Here is a 14,941-nt window from a genome sequence, read left to right as displayed (position 1 = left end):
AACAATCATATTTTCCCACAACTGTGTTCATAATGTGTATAATTTTTCTCTTCCTTTCTTTTCATTATTATTTGCATTTCCTGTGTTAATCAGTACTTAATAAACATTATTCAAAGCATTGTATAATATTCCAAATATTTCCTACCATCCTATAATTTACTTAACCAGTTTCCTATTTTGTGATTTTTCACTATTATAAGCAACATGGTAAAAATATTTGGGCAAAAAATATTTTCCTTCATGTTTTGGATGGACCCTTACGTTAGTTTTCCAGAAATTGAGCTACTGGCTTCAGTAACATAAGTTTAAAAGATTTTTAATCTATGAAAACTAACTTTCAAATGACTAATAAGCCATTTAGACTATTTTAAATATTTCTTAGTGAACTGTAATGCAAACTTTTTGAGGACTGTAATATCTGTCATTCTATGCATGATACATTTAGCTGAGTTTTAATATTACAAAAAACACTGAGCAAATGTTTTTGGAATGTTACGTGGTGTTAATTCTCATCATCGCTCACACTTAGAGAGGGCTTATTGTATGCCTGTCTCTTATTCTGGTTTATCTTGCTCCATTTTCAGAACAATCCTAAGAGAGGTCTTATTATGGTCTTTATGTTGCAGATGAGGAAACTTTAGAGAAACTATATTCCTTATTACACAGATAGCAAACGGTAAAGGACAGAATCTATGCTGCTTAACTCCAAAGTGGACAAGCTCTTAAAATGAACTGTTCTGTTTATTTATGGATTCCAATAAGTTTTTAAAATTGGATTCTTTCTTTTATAGTATTGTTTGTTCCCTATAAAGTGGGTTGTGCCCAGGGGTATACTGAGAAACTGGTTCTCCAAGAATAACAACAACAACAAGAAGCACAGAATTGCAAAATTGCAAAATTGTTTGCCAATTTCTATTTCGTACATACTTCCATGACAGCCAATTTCAACCTACATGATGCCACCAAATGTGGAGAGACGTACACATTCAACTCTCATAAGCTGGCATAGCCAGTCCCAGCACACCGTTGACTGTGCCACTCATCAGTTAAGGTCTTCCTGCTCATACTTAATGATAGAGGAACTAGATCCTGTAAACATTTCTCCTTTACCAGCTTGCTCTGTTAGGCTTTATGGAAAGAGGGCACTGGAGAGAAATTGGAAGACCAGAGCAGGAGGACGAGGTTTCCCTCTGTGGTTCCAATACGCTTTCTTTCAGCAAAGGAGCCAACAGATCAGTAAGAAAAAGGTAAGCAGCCGTGACAGAAAGTTTCTCAACCACTTGATGAGTGGTTCCTCCAAAGCAGCTCAGGCCCAGCCCCTTTGCAAAGGGCACTTCATTGTCTGTGTGGTTCTGCGGCAGCCACACTCTCTTCAACGTGAATTTCATCTCAGCCTTGGATGGTGGTGGGGGAACTATCTTCTAAATTCTTAGTTCTTTCCTTGTTCACTTTCCCTCACATATTTGTGAACCTAGACATATTTGCTGCTTTCTGCATCTGGAATTTCTGGATCTCTTAGAGCCTTCTTTAACCTCTTTTACTAGTTAACCATCTATTCAATTCATCACACAATTTGAATTACTGGTGTGGTTTCTATCTCCTTTCAGGACACTGATTAATACATGGGCTTACTAAAAGAAACAAACAAATGAAAAGTAGGATGCAAATCTCTTTGACCCAAAATTTCCCAGCAGCATATCCAAGGCCAAAATGAAACTATTCTTAATAGTCTGCATCATCCTCCAAGGGATGAATAGTTTAACCTGTAATTAAAATAACAATAATTATAATAATAGTGGTAATAACCTGCAGTCAGTGTTTATTATATGTGAGGGATATGCCAAGATCTGCTATGAAATAAACCATACTCAAATTTCTCCTTTGAGGAGGGTAGTCATTTTAAAGCTAAAGAAAGGCCAGTGGACCTGCAGCAATAAAGCAGAGCCAGAACTCAAGACCAGTTCTGGTCTTGTTCGCTTCATAACTGTACTCTACCTTTTTAAAAAATTGTCTTTCACTATAATTATTAAGATACTAATTTTGAGGAAATATCTGCTAGAAAAAGAAGACAATCGAATGATGAATTTCATTCCATTATGATGTGTTCCAAAATTATTTTATTCTCTTATTTTAGAAGTTAAGGAATCTTCTGGAATTAAAAAAAAAAAAGTAGTTTCCCAGTCACTTGTTCTACTTGAAGAAATGACTAGGAAACTAGAAAACTTGCCTGATTTGGTGAATAGTTGGAATTTTCCCAGCTAACGCTGAGAATAAAAGAGCTGCCAAACTCATTAATTACCCTTAATATTCAATTCTCAAGTATAATGAATTCCATTTTCAGACATATCTGAGAAAATTACATTGGAAAGTTAATATATTGCCTTTTGCTGGGTTTCAGTGAATACCGCAGTGTGAAAGCAGATCAGTCTGAGCTCGGAACTCACTGGCAGACTTGTATTTATTCTCTCAGCACCCGTATCAGATGTCAGTCATACTGATCCCCACTGCCCCACCACTCTAATACAACAGCTTAAAGATGGGACTCCAGTGGCACAATATATTTGCAGCAGGCTTCTGTTTTAGACCATGGCAGTACCAGCAGTGCTTATAAAATATGTCATCTACCTAACCACATGCCCCAGTTCCTCCCCGCACTTCAGCAGGGACATGCGACTACTTATGGCAGTTGTGTTGTGGATAGAACTGATGTGTATTATTTTCAGGATAAAGCAATGAAGAGCCGTCAGTCTTTTTCCATGTCACGGGATCTGAGAATGTGCTGACGGTACAGCTACAATGGGGTTTCTCAACCTTGATATTATGGTCATTTTGAACCAGGTAATTCTGAGTGTCAGAGGCAGGATGTGTCCTGTGAATTGCAGGATGTTTAATGGCATCCCTGCCCATTAGCTTCCAGCATCATTCTCTCCAGTTATGACAATAAGTGACATATTATGGCATTGCCAAATACCCTCTGGGGAGATATGGCTCCAAGTGAAAGCCACTGAGCTTCAAAATTGTGGCGCTTCCACCAGCCTGATTCTCTGAGAAACTAAATGAAGCTGAGCATCTCACTCACATATATTGTGTAACAAATGTGAAATAAAACACACACACACACACAAATACATTTTAAAAGCAAAAAAAAAAAAAAAAATCCTAAAAGTAAACCTTTATGTTAAGCCAATGAGATTTAGGAGTTGTTTGTTACCTCTGTAGAGCCTATCCTGATAAATATATACTCTATATGTGCTTTTCTTAGGCAAACGCATGTATGTCTATGGCTTCAATTATTCTGAAGATTGGGATTTTATTTTACGTCCAATTTCTTCTCTAATATCCTGGAACTTTATCCATCTACCATATTGTCATCACCCATTAGTGATAATAAAGGCACCACAAACCCTAAGTACTTTTCCTCATATGTGATGTAAGCAAATTTGGCAAACTAAGAGTAATTCTTGTTACCTCCTTTTGCTTCATCTAGCAATGATTCCCCTAGACTTTATTTCATAAGTATCTCAAACACACACTCTCTTCTCTGTACCTCCTACAAACACCCACTCTCTTCTCTGTACCTCCTATAATCACTCTAATATAGTCTATCATCAAATCTGGTCTTGATCTGTACAACGGCACTGTAACTCCCAGAATTCATTCCTGTATCATGTAATCTGTTTTCCACAGAGAATACAGTACAATCTTCTTTGAAAAATGCAATTATGTCCATACCATTACAATGAATATAACCCTTTAAAGATTTTTCATTTTTCTCAGGCTAAAGACCAAAATACTTAACATTGTCTACGTCTGTACAGGGCTTACCTCTGTGGTTTTATTTCTCATCTTTTTTCCTCTACATCTCTAACATTTTTATACCTCAAAACTCGCCCTGTATTTCATCACTTTAGGTCCTTGCGCAGATTATTTCCATTGCCCAGAATATCCTTACCCTAACAAGCTTTGCGTAGCTAATCCTATGCCTCCCTCAGATCTTAGCCCAAAGATACTACTTCTGCTGCCTTCAGGTCTTCTCTGAAACTCTCAACCCATTAGGCTGTGCCATGACCTCTCTCAATAATGGATCATTTTCAGTATTACCCCAGTAATACTGTAATTACTGAAAGTAATTTCCCCAGGGAGATTATTTATTGACACCTATGATATCACTAAACCAAAAACTCTATGAGGGTACAAACCCACCTCATTAGACATTTCTTTGACTTTCCAATCTATAGTGCCTATTTTATAACAAACTCCTCATAAGTATTTTTTTAAAGGAAGGGATGAAGGAAGAAATGAACAAATGAACAAATGAATGAAGTTAATTAAGGGGACAAACAACACTTAAGGTTCTGTAAGGTAAAGAAAAACTGAGATTTCTATCCATGTTTTCTTCCTCTTTCATCTATAGGAAATAAAAAATATTAAGTAGTAAAGGAACAGTTAAAAAATATAGCATGTTTATTTAATGCATGCTACGTAGGTAAATGTTAAAGAATTATTTTAAAATGTATAGAAACATTTGATGAATATACTAATAGATAATAAAATATAATTATGTCAATATTTTATATAATTCAAAATATTTTCATTCTTATCAACCTACACTTATCTTGGGTTTTCATTTTTATTCCCAGATGTGTGTGTGTGTGTGTGTTGTGTGTATGTGTGTGTGGTGTGTTGGGTGCACATCACCATTGGTATAAGCAATATGTCCATGCTGAGTAACTATGCATATCTAACACTACCAGTGTATTTAACACCAAATTAATTTCCTGTAAAAGCCACTGCATCTGTGTTTCAATTACTAAAATTCTAAATTTAGTGGAAAATATAAGTATGCTTTCTTGTTATCACTGCATTAGTATTTCTAGGGCAAACAAAAATAACAACTAAAGTGGTTATTAGGGAAATGGTATTTCAGTGTGAATTTATGCTCACCAAATATAAGTGTCTTATTCAGATGTCATTTATGTGATTGGCTCTATTTTGGGGACAAGTATTCCAAGATATGATTTTTCCCTTCAAACACAAATATACAGCAATAGCTTCCACTTAGAATTGGTCCTTTTGTATTCACTGAGACTATGAATTTCTTAGGAGTTAATATTCAGGCATTTAAATAAATATGCTGTATTCATAATGATGTTTATCTTAAAGCGGTATGAATAAACATATTTTTGGTTAAAACTTTTGGTCTCACAGGCTTTTCAAAATCCTTTGCTGCCCATCTTTCTGCCAACTAAAAATACGTCCTTCAACTATCCACGCAGTCTAATGAGCTAAGGTCTCAAATGCTCCCTTTTTAACAATGCCCTCTGTTTTCAGCCCAATAAGTAATTTATGTATTGATTTCAAGAAACACCTGCACCAGAACTGATTGCAAGGGTATTTATATAAGTACATTTTTCACTGAACTCTGCAACTAGTAATTTTGATCTTCTTATTAATGATTAAGAAATTTCCAAGTGACTTTGAAATGTCAGGCTATCCATATATGTAAATATAGGCAATTGGGATGCCTACACTGTTCACAGAGTTTCTTTTTATTAAGAAGTATATCATTGCAGACGGCAGAATGAAATCTTGGGAGGTGATATACTTCTCATTCTGTTTCTATCTCACATTTTAAAAAATGCTTTCCCTTTCCTTCAAGAGATTTAGCTACTTCTGGATCTTGCTGGAGTAGATAGCAACCTTGAGGGCCTCTTGCTAAATACATATACCTGGAGTTGAAAGAGTATTGATCTCAAAGCAATTGCCTTAAATCAGTATGTAAGTTAATCATGAACTTGGTTGCCTCCTGGTAAACAGGTACTATTCTTTCTTACTAAAAAAGAAAATCAGTCTTGCTCTGTGTGCAAAACAAACAAATCTCACGTTCCATATGTTATTCTAAACACACACATACTCAAATACATACACTCTTTTACCCAGTTGTTATTCATAATTTAGGTTTCAGCTCCAGTATCCCTTTCAAGAAGTCTTACCAGCTGCTATAACCAAAATGCAGGGGTTTTTTTGTTTTTTTTTTTTGCCTTATGCACTTATAGAGTCACTGTCGTGACATTCCTACCACTTATCTTAGGTGTTTTACACTTTTATTAATGGGCCTACTTCACTAATGTCTCTTTCCTTCATTATATTCTTCGATGTGAGAAGACATATATCGAGTTTTGTCCCCATCTTATTTCCAGAGCCAAGAGGAGAGTTAGGCATGTAGTAAGATTTGAAAGGCTTTAGTATGTGGATGAATAAAGGAGGCATATGGTTTTCAGCAGAATATGATTTGTCTTCTCAGCACTCTTTGAATTGGCACAAGTTGGTACCATTTCAAGTTGTTTTAATTTCCTGTTTAAGAAGAACCATATAGATGATCTTTGTCTTCCAGCAACTGCTAATGGTAACATACTGTTAATCCAATGAGGATGCACACAGCTGTGGTTTGTAAGCTCTTAAGTAGAAAGCTTAAAGGGGAAATCCAAAAGATCAAAATGGGGGAAAGATCATTATTTGATCAGTGCAAAAGCAAGTCTTGATTCACAGAATCACTTGGTCGTTCATTTTCTTCCATATTCTTTCTCTTGCACCTTGTCATACTTATGCTTAAATTTTTTGCTATTTTTCAATGGCCTTCCAGGGGAATCCTCTGATTTGAGACTTAATGGCCTCTGTAAAACTTACTTCTACTTACCTTCCCACCTCATTTTCTTACATGTCTCTTTTAGCACTAATATACAAACTTTTTAGTCACTGACACCTCCAATCTGGGCCTGAGTTTCCACTCCTCTAGAAATGAAGGATATGGGTGACCTCAAACTTATCTCCCAGCATTGATATCCTATGATGTAGTCTTATGCAACACCATAAATAACCATATGTAAGAGTTTTACTACAATAATGAGGCCATATTTATAGCCGTTTATATTGATAATTATTCAGCAAATGTTTATTGAAAACCTATAGTGTGTTAGGCAATGCACTAGGTATGACTGGCTGTAACCAAAGAAGGGAATACAGGTGAGATAATGAGAGCCTCTGAGGATTAAATGTCATCATGTTCAAAGTATTTGAACTGGGATACAAAGCCATGACTGAGACTCCAAGGGTTTTGTTCAAATCTCAAGCCTTCTTTAATGTTCGATTCAAGTCTTATTTTCTCCAAGAAATGTACTGAACAGTGCTCTCTCATTACCAAGAAGTTTGGTTGTTCTTACAAATGGCCACGGAGATTGACATTCAGTACTTGTTGTACTGTTTCTGAGAGTTCTGAAATTAAGTACTGCTTTCTTTATCACACTGAAAGCATTTGCGGCTAAGCAATATGATGCTTATCTTAGAGTCTGCATAGTAGGGGGTGAGATGAGAAACATATAAAGAAAAAAACAAATCTATAGCATGATGGTTTAGTACCCTTTTACCATCATCAAAATACTTGACCTTGTATTTGAGTTTCAGATTATACATCTGAAAAATGGTCACATGCCTAATGAAATTTGCCTTTTAGAATTGTGAGGGGTTAAAGTAAGTTGAGAGGCTGAAGTATTAGGTACAAGTTACACTCCCATATGGGGATAACTAAGAACCAAAACACTAAATTCCAGAGCACTGAATTCAAAAGAATATCAACCTTCCCCTTATCCAAATTTGTACCAAGATATGAAGATCAAAATTTGTTTGAGGGGCTTGGTTTAGAGTAGAAAAAATTTAAAGGAAACTGCTGGCTTTAGGCAAGATAGAATCAAAAGAGTGAGAGAGTTAGAAGGGAAAAACAGAGTGTGTGAAAAGTGAGAGGGAACCAGCTGGTTTACCCATGAGACATGGTGATCCTCATGGGGGGCAAACAAGTTTTTCATTGTATACTGAGAATGAAAGAATTCGTCTTGTTGCTCAGGCAATGTCTAGAGGGCAGCAGAGAGATGGTGGTGTCCATGGCTTATCTAGGTGGAAAGGGGCAAGCCTTGGGACTGTCTGTGGACAGCATATGAGATGAAAAACTTTGTGGGCTGAGAGAAAGCCCCTACGTTATCTAAGAAGGGAGATTTACCACCTCAGGGGCAGTATTAAGAATTTCCATGTGGAAGGAAGCATCAGAATGTCATTCTCTTATGGACGGAGTATGGGAGGTGATGGAGAGTATTGCCTTTAAGTTGTATTTGCAAAGAAATCTGAAAAACAACAGTCGCTGAATTAATTTTTTATCTCCATTGCACCAAATATTTCTACAGATTACATTTAGAGGTCTCACGTGATTTTCATACAAACACTAATGGAAGTCGATACGCACTTATTCATTATCTTCAATTCTATCAATTTTATGTGGATGTAATTTTCCTAAATTGTCCTTATTTAAATCAATCCTGAACTCTAACCCTTGGAGAGAGAAGAGTACAATATCACTTTGAAGCCATAGGACATAAAATTCTGTGGGATATCTTTTAAGATCCTAGGTTCGTTATCTTCTGGAGAAAATTTGACTTTCTAGAGTCAGTGAAGGGTTCCCCATCCTGGACTCATAGCAATGAAGTATATGTCTCCTTGAACTTAAATTTCTGACTCTAAGAATTTAGACAAGCACCACCTATCAGGTATTTGTTCATTCATTTTATTTATTCAGCCATATCTTAGGCATATAAAAGAAAGCAGAAGTTCTAAACCAAAAGTTGACCTGATTTCAAAATCCCTCCTACCATCTTCATATGGTTATTTTTTTCCCCCTAACAAAATCCTTCTTTTACGAAGTAAATCAGTTAATTAGCTTACTCACCTCTACTTCGAAAGTAAAATATCTAATTACGCCAGCCATCAATGCCCAAATAAATTTGCCAGTAAAATGGAGGTCATAAAATGACACTCTTGGTGTTTTCTACGTATAATCAGAGCAGTTATTGAACTTTCCAACAGACCATTTTTAAAATTCAATATTCTAGCAAGTTTCTTTACATAAAATAGATTTATCTGCCTACATACTATAATTTCCTATTTTATAAATGAATTTTGTATCAGCTCTTACTATCTACAATGCAAATCTTAACATACTTCAATGATATGTATTTAAGTTTTTGAGATATATATGTATAATATACATTTACTATAATATGTATGTGTATTTGGATGTTTTTACACAAAGGTTTTGTTTTGTTTTGTTTAAGCACAGGAGAATTTAAAGAAGCTGATTCACTCACAGGAAAAACAACTAATTGCAGTTTTTAGAAAAGTGTATAAAAGTTATTTCTTATAAGCATAGAAGGGGTTAACTTCCCACGTATCTACTTTTATTCAAGTTAATGGAGGCTACATGAATGCATCGATAACATAATTTGATTCTTAATCTCTCCTTAAGTGTGACTACATTTTGTGTGTTACAATTATAATAAAAGCCTTAAAACTGACAAACAAACAAGACGTATTAGATCCTCTACCTTGTTCTTTGAACAATGCAAAATTCTTTCTTTTCTTCCCCCTACTCAGGAGCTTTCTCAAATAAACTCTTTTATTCAAAACTTACAAATACTGGGAAAAGAACCCTTGGGAAAATATTCTGAAGCCCAGAGGATCCTTCAGGCATACTTTTACTTTCTTGAAACCCAGTCTATTTCAGATTTTTGTCTTCCAGACTGCTCTTCTGTTTTATCTTCTGCCACTCATTTTATAATACCTTACGTCTGAAAAATAGCAATGTTCCAAACAGAGGCTCAGACTCTACGAAAATCATAACTATTGTTCTGTGACTGCTTAACAAGGACCATGCCCTGTGATTTGCATAAAACATCTATCCTTCCGACCAACACTCACATCTACTTGTGGTCAGATGAAGAAACCGGGGGTCAGTGAACTAAAATAAACCACTCAAGAAAAACAAAATGAACAGCAAAAGAAATGGCATAGCCGAGATTCTAACCAAAATTATTAAACTTCAAAGTCCTTGAGAATTCCACCATGTGTATCTTCTGGAATCTACAAATGAGGTTTTGATGCAGAGGTATCCAAATAGAGGAACAAACATCTAAACACCTGGAGTCATAGTTTTTTTTGTAGAAGCTATAAACAATACTTTGCCCTGGGTTCTTTCATGGATCTGTAATTCAAGCATGAGGGTCCTGGTATGCCTTTGTGCTTGCAGTTCTCACTTGAGTTCATGCTAACCCTGCTATCAAAACTACACGTTCGGGACTTCCTTGGCAGCGCAGTGGTTAAGAATTCGCCTGCCAATGCAGGGACACAGCTTTGAGCCCTGGTCCGGGAAGATCTCACATGCCGTGGAGCAACTAAGCCCGTGCGCCACAACTACTGAGCCTACACTCTAGAGCCCCCAAGCCACAACTACTGAAGCCCACGTGCCTAGAGCCCGTGCTCCACAACAAGAGAAGCCACCGCAATGAGAAGACCATGCACTGCAATGAAGAGTAGCCCCTGCTCGCCATAACTAGAGAAAGCCCACACGCAGCAGCAAAGACCCAATGCAGCCAAAAATAAATGTTATTTTTTTAAAAAACCCTACACATTCATCGAGAAAGAATTTTCCAAATATCTAGGCTTGCATTTAGATCGAAGACTATTCTCTTAAAAAATGAATTTTCCTTTTCGAGTCTGTAATTTTATTAGGAACAACGCACACAGACTCATACGTAAAAATTCTACATATTGAAAGTATCCACAGCTTATGTGATAATTTGAAATAATAATAAATTTCTCCTCTTACTCTTTCTGCCAAGTCCCCACAGGTTGTTTACCTCCCTACCTCTGTATCTTCAGCTATTCACACATGCGTTCTTACTGAGATTGCTCCAGGCACACTGGTCTTCTGTCTTCCTGAATATAGTGTCTATTCTGCCATTAGCACTTACTATTTTCTTTGCTTAGAAAACATTTCTCCCCGCTCTAAAAATGACTGGTTACTTCTCAGAATAATATCATCTCCTCAGAGAGGCTTTCCCTGATGTTTTAGGCCAGATTTCTCACAAGTTGACTCATAGGGTAACCAACCATCTTGGTTCGTCCATAACTGCCCCAATATTTGTACTGAGAGTACTGACTGCTGGTAACATCCCAGTCCCAGGTGACCCCACACCCAGAGCAGAGTGGGACAGTGAGTTACCACAGATTTATAAGGGAAGTGCTCCCAAGAGGTTTCTGGGGAGGGTGTGAGGGAAGCAGGAGAGAGAAAAGGATGCTAAGAAAGGTGAAGTCCAGTGGAGGTAGCTTAAACCAGACTCCGTAAGGGAATTCTGGAGTCTGAATCATTCCCAATGGAGGCAAGGAATTTGGGTTTTCATAATCCCATATCTGCCAGTCAATGTCTAACCACATTTCCAGATGGCAGTAGGAGAGGTAAATTTCCAGGTAGGTCCTGCTCTCTGAGAGTGCAGGCAAAGCAGTTCTGTTAGTTCAAGAAAAGATTTCCAAAGAGAGTTGCAGGTGTGGTTCATTAGAAGAAAAAGCACACTGAACCTGGAAGAAGCACAAAGAAACACCATTTTCCCCTTTAGAACCATCTTCCCTCTTAAGTCCTACCATATTATTGCATTACCCTCTTCAAGGCACTTATCAGTATCTGGTATTATCCCATGCGTACAGCTATGTATATGTGCATGTATAACTGCATCTTCGTCCATATTCATATCAATTTCTATATCTGTGTATATTTTACTATTTTTTTTTGCACTAGCATTTAGCTCTAAGAGGGTGGATACTCTATTTTGTTCACCATCCCTAATGTAACAGTTGCTCTATAAATATTGGAGAAATTAGTAAATTCACAATCTAAATGATAACATTCCAGCAGAATTAAATAGAATAGCCCTTGCCTTGAATTCTCAGCTGGGTCATCTCATAATTCCAGCATCTCTGTTAATTTTTCTTGGATTTTCTCTTTTCTAAGGTTTCATTGCAAAAATACAGCTCCTGTGCTGCCATTCTTTAAGTCTGTCTTCTGTCTTGTCAATCCCTATTATTTTTTTCTTTAAAAACATTTTTACCAACCATAACAGTAGAGTTTAGATCTTAAGAGCATACACTCGAGCACCCTGGAGTGTGTGATTTTGGAGTTCAGATCTGCTACTTACTATGATTATGACTGGTTTTTACTCAACCATACAATGGGGGAATATACTGCCCCATTCACGAGGTTATAGTGAACATTAATATATGTATAAGCAGTGAGATAAGGCTTAGTACATGGAAAACACTTAAGAAATATTACTTATTACCAATTGTTAATAAAACATTACCAATTTCCCACATGGACTCTGTGCCAGTTTTGATTAGCTATGATTTATTTTCCAACCACCTCAAAAAAGGATACAAGATGACTTGACTCTAGTCTGTTATTTAGAGGTTTCATTTTTAGTCATCTTACTAGAAATTGTCAACTAGATGTATTTATTAGATTATTTACATCTTAGTAGAAATTGTAATCATTTTCTCAAAAGGCATTGGAGTAATTTTCTCATGCAACACACGCAGGCACTTGCACTCACTCACATACTCAAGGCACACAATATGAAAAGTCATTTTTTCTGTTGGCCAGCCTCTTGGAAGAATCTTAGGCAGAATTCATTAAAATACCTCTATGGTCTCAAATGCATAAGTGAACACAGTGATACAGTGTTGTCTTCTCATTATTTAAATGACTTTTTGTCAGCCACTTAGAGTTCCCTTGATGGTTCACTACATTTAAGATGGTTTGATTTGTACTTTAAGAAATGTATTACTGTGATCACTTATAAACATCATTGCTTTAACGAGTTCTAAAGGCAGGTAAATATTTATAACCTCATCCAAAATATCATCTAAAAATTATTTTTGTTCTTTTTTAGACTTCATACAATATATGTCATGTTTTAATACCTGAATAATATTTTTGCTATGGGAACCTACTATTTGTATTTAAATATTAAATGAGGAGACATTTGCATGTCAACCATTAGTTATGAAAGTCTATTTGCATGACAATAACCTGATATCAGATCTTTTAAAATATTACATACTTACTTAAATATACAAATAATATTTGAGAAGTAGTGTGTTATGGACACACAACTTAGAGTGCCTACTCTACCTCTAACTACCTATGTGTGAGCTTAGCAAGTTATTTCCATACCTCAATTTCCTCAGCTGCAAAATGTAGATAATAATAGCACTTAATCTTAGAGTTATTAATTTTCAATGGGTAAAACCAGGGAAACCACTGAAGTGGTTTGGCATAAGACTTGGCAAATAAAAAATATAATTTAAGATTTTGCCATCATTGTTAACATTAATATATCATAATCCTCTGGAGCTAATTTTATTCATTCATAGTATGGTCTGAGAGTGGTCCTATATATAATTCTTATAAAAGGGAATTTCATTCTGTTAATTTAATAGTGTACTTATGTCATGATTGCTGTTTATTCTTAGAATGCGTTGTATATGATATAGAATCATAAGGTTTAGGGTCTAATCTTAACTTTATTATGTGTCCTCAAGAAACACAGCCACTCTGTGGTTCATTTTTCTGATCTCCAAATGAGACAGTAATCATATCTTCATGAAAGAGTGGCTATTAAGTTTAAATGAAATGACATCATAACAGTGGGAATTCTCTGTAAACCCCATCCAGAAAGTTGTGCTAATAGTTATTGTAATCAATGGAAGATATTTTTTTATATTTAAAGTTTATTTTACATTGCTATTCTTCTTTTATTTCCCTGGGAAATGTATCTCTTTTAGTTAGTCTTGATAAAATGTTTAAATACTTTGCATTTAAAGATCTCATCTCTAGAGTTCTTTTCCTGGCCTACTGCCCCATAGTAAGGATAGCAGATAAAATTCATTCCATGTGCCAATATCAATCTACCAGTAGTAGTTCCCTGGTAATGCTGTGATGCTAACGATTCTGAGGCTGTATATGAAGAGACTGTTGCAAGCCATCACACCTTCCGTGGCTGTGGGAGGAACTTATATTTGTTACTGTTTTTCATTTTATTTTATTTTATTTTTAATTTTAATGAAGTATAGTTGATTTATAATGTTGTGTTAATTTATGCTGTACAGCAAAGTGATTCAGTTATACATATACATTCTTTTCTGTTACGGTTTATCAGAGGATATTGAATATAGTTCCTAGTGCTATACAGTAGGACCTTGTTGTTTATCCATCCTATATATAATAGCTTGCATCTGCTAATCCCAAACTCCCAATCCTTCCCTACCCCACCACCCATCCCCTTGGTAACCACAAGTCTGTTCTCTACATCTGTGAGTTTGTTCCTGTTTTGTAGTTATGTTCATTTGTGTCGTATTTCAGATTCCACACGTAAGTGATATTATATGGTCTTTGTCTTTCTCTTTCTGACTTACTTCACTTAGTATGATAATCTCTAGGTCCAACCATGTTGCTGCAAATGGCATTATTTCGTTGTTTTTTTTCTTTTTTTGGCAGTGCTGGGTCTTCATTACTATGCTCGGGCCTTCTCTTGTTGTGGCAAGTGGGGGCTACTCTTCGTTGTGGTGCCTGGGCTTTTCATTGCAGTGGCTTCTCTTGTTGTGGATCACGGGCTCTGGGTGCATGGGTTTCAGTGGTTGCAGCAGGTTCAGTAGTTGCAGCACGCGAGCTCAGTAGTTGTGGCACTTGGGCTCTAGAGTGCAGGCTCAGTAGTTGTGACACATGGGCTTAGCTGCTCCACGGCATGTGGAATCTTCCCGGACCAGGGATCGAACCCACGTCTCCTGCATTGGCGGGTGAATTCTTAACCACTGTGCCACCAGGGAAGTCCTATTTCATTCTTTTTTATGGCTGAGTAATATTCCACTGTGTGTGTGTGTGTGTGTGTGTGTGTGTGTGTGTGTGTGTGTGTGTGTGTATCTCACATCTTCTTTATTCATTCATCTGCTGATGGATATTTAGGTTGTTTCCATATCTTGGCTATTGTACACAGTGCTGCCGTGAACAGAG

General features: G+C 36.4%; 1 protein-coding gene across 1 annotated transcript in view; it reads right to left on the bottom strand.

The window, feature by feature from the left end:
* The window catches only part of CDH8 (cadherin 8), a 1,195,405-nt gene that overhangs the window by 1,005,301 nt on the left and 175,163 nt on the right, over positions 1-14,941 (bottom strand). The window lies entirely within an intron of this gene.

Source organism: Stenella coeruleoalba (genome assembly GCF_951394435.1).
Source record: "Stenella coeruleoalba genome assembly, chromosome: 20".
In the NCBI taxonomy this organism is placed as follows: Eukaryota; Metazoa; Chordata; class Mammalia; order Artiodactyla; family Delphinidae; genus Stenella; species Stenella coeruleoalba.
Note: the sequence above shows the minus strand (reverse complement) of the source record. Positions and strands in the feature narration are given on the sequence as shown.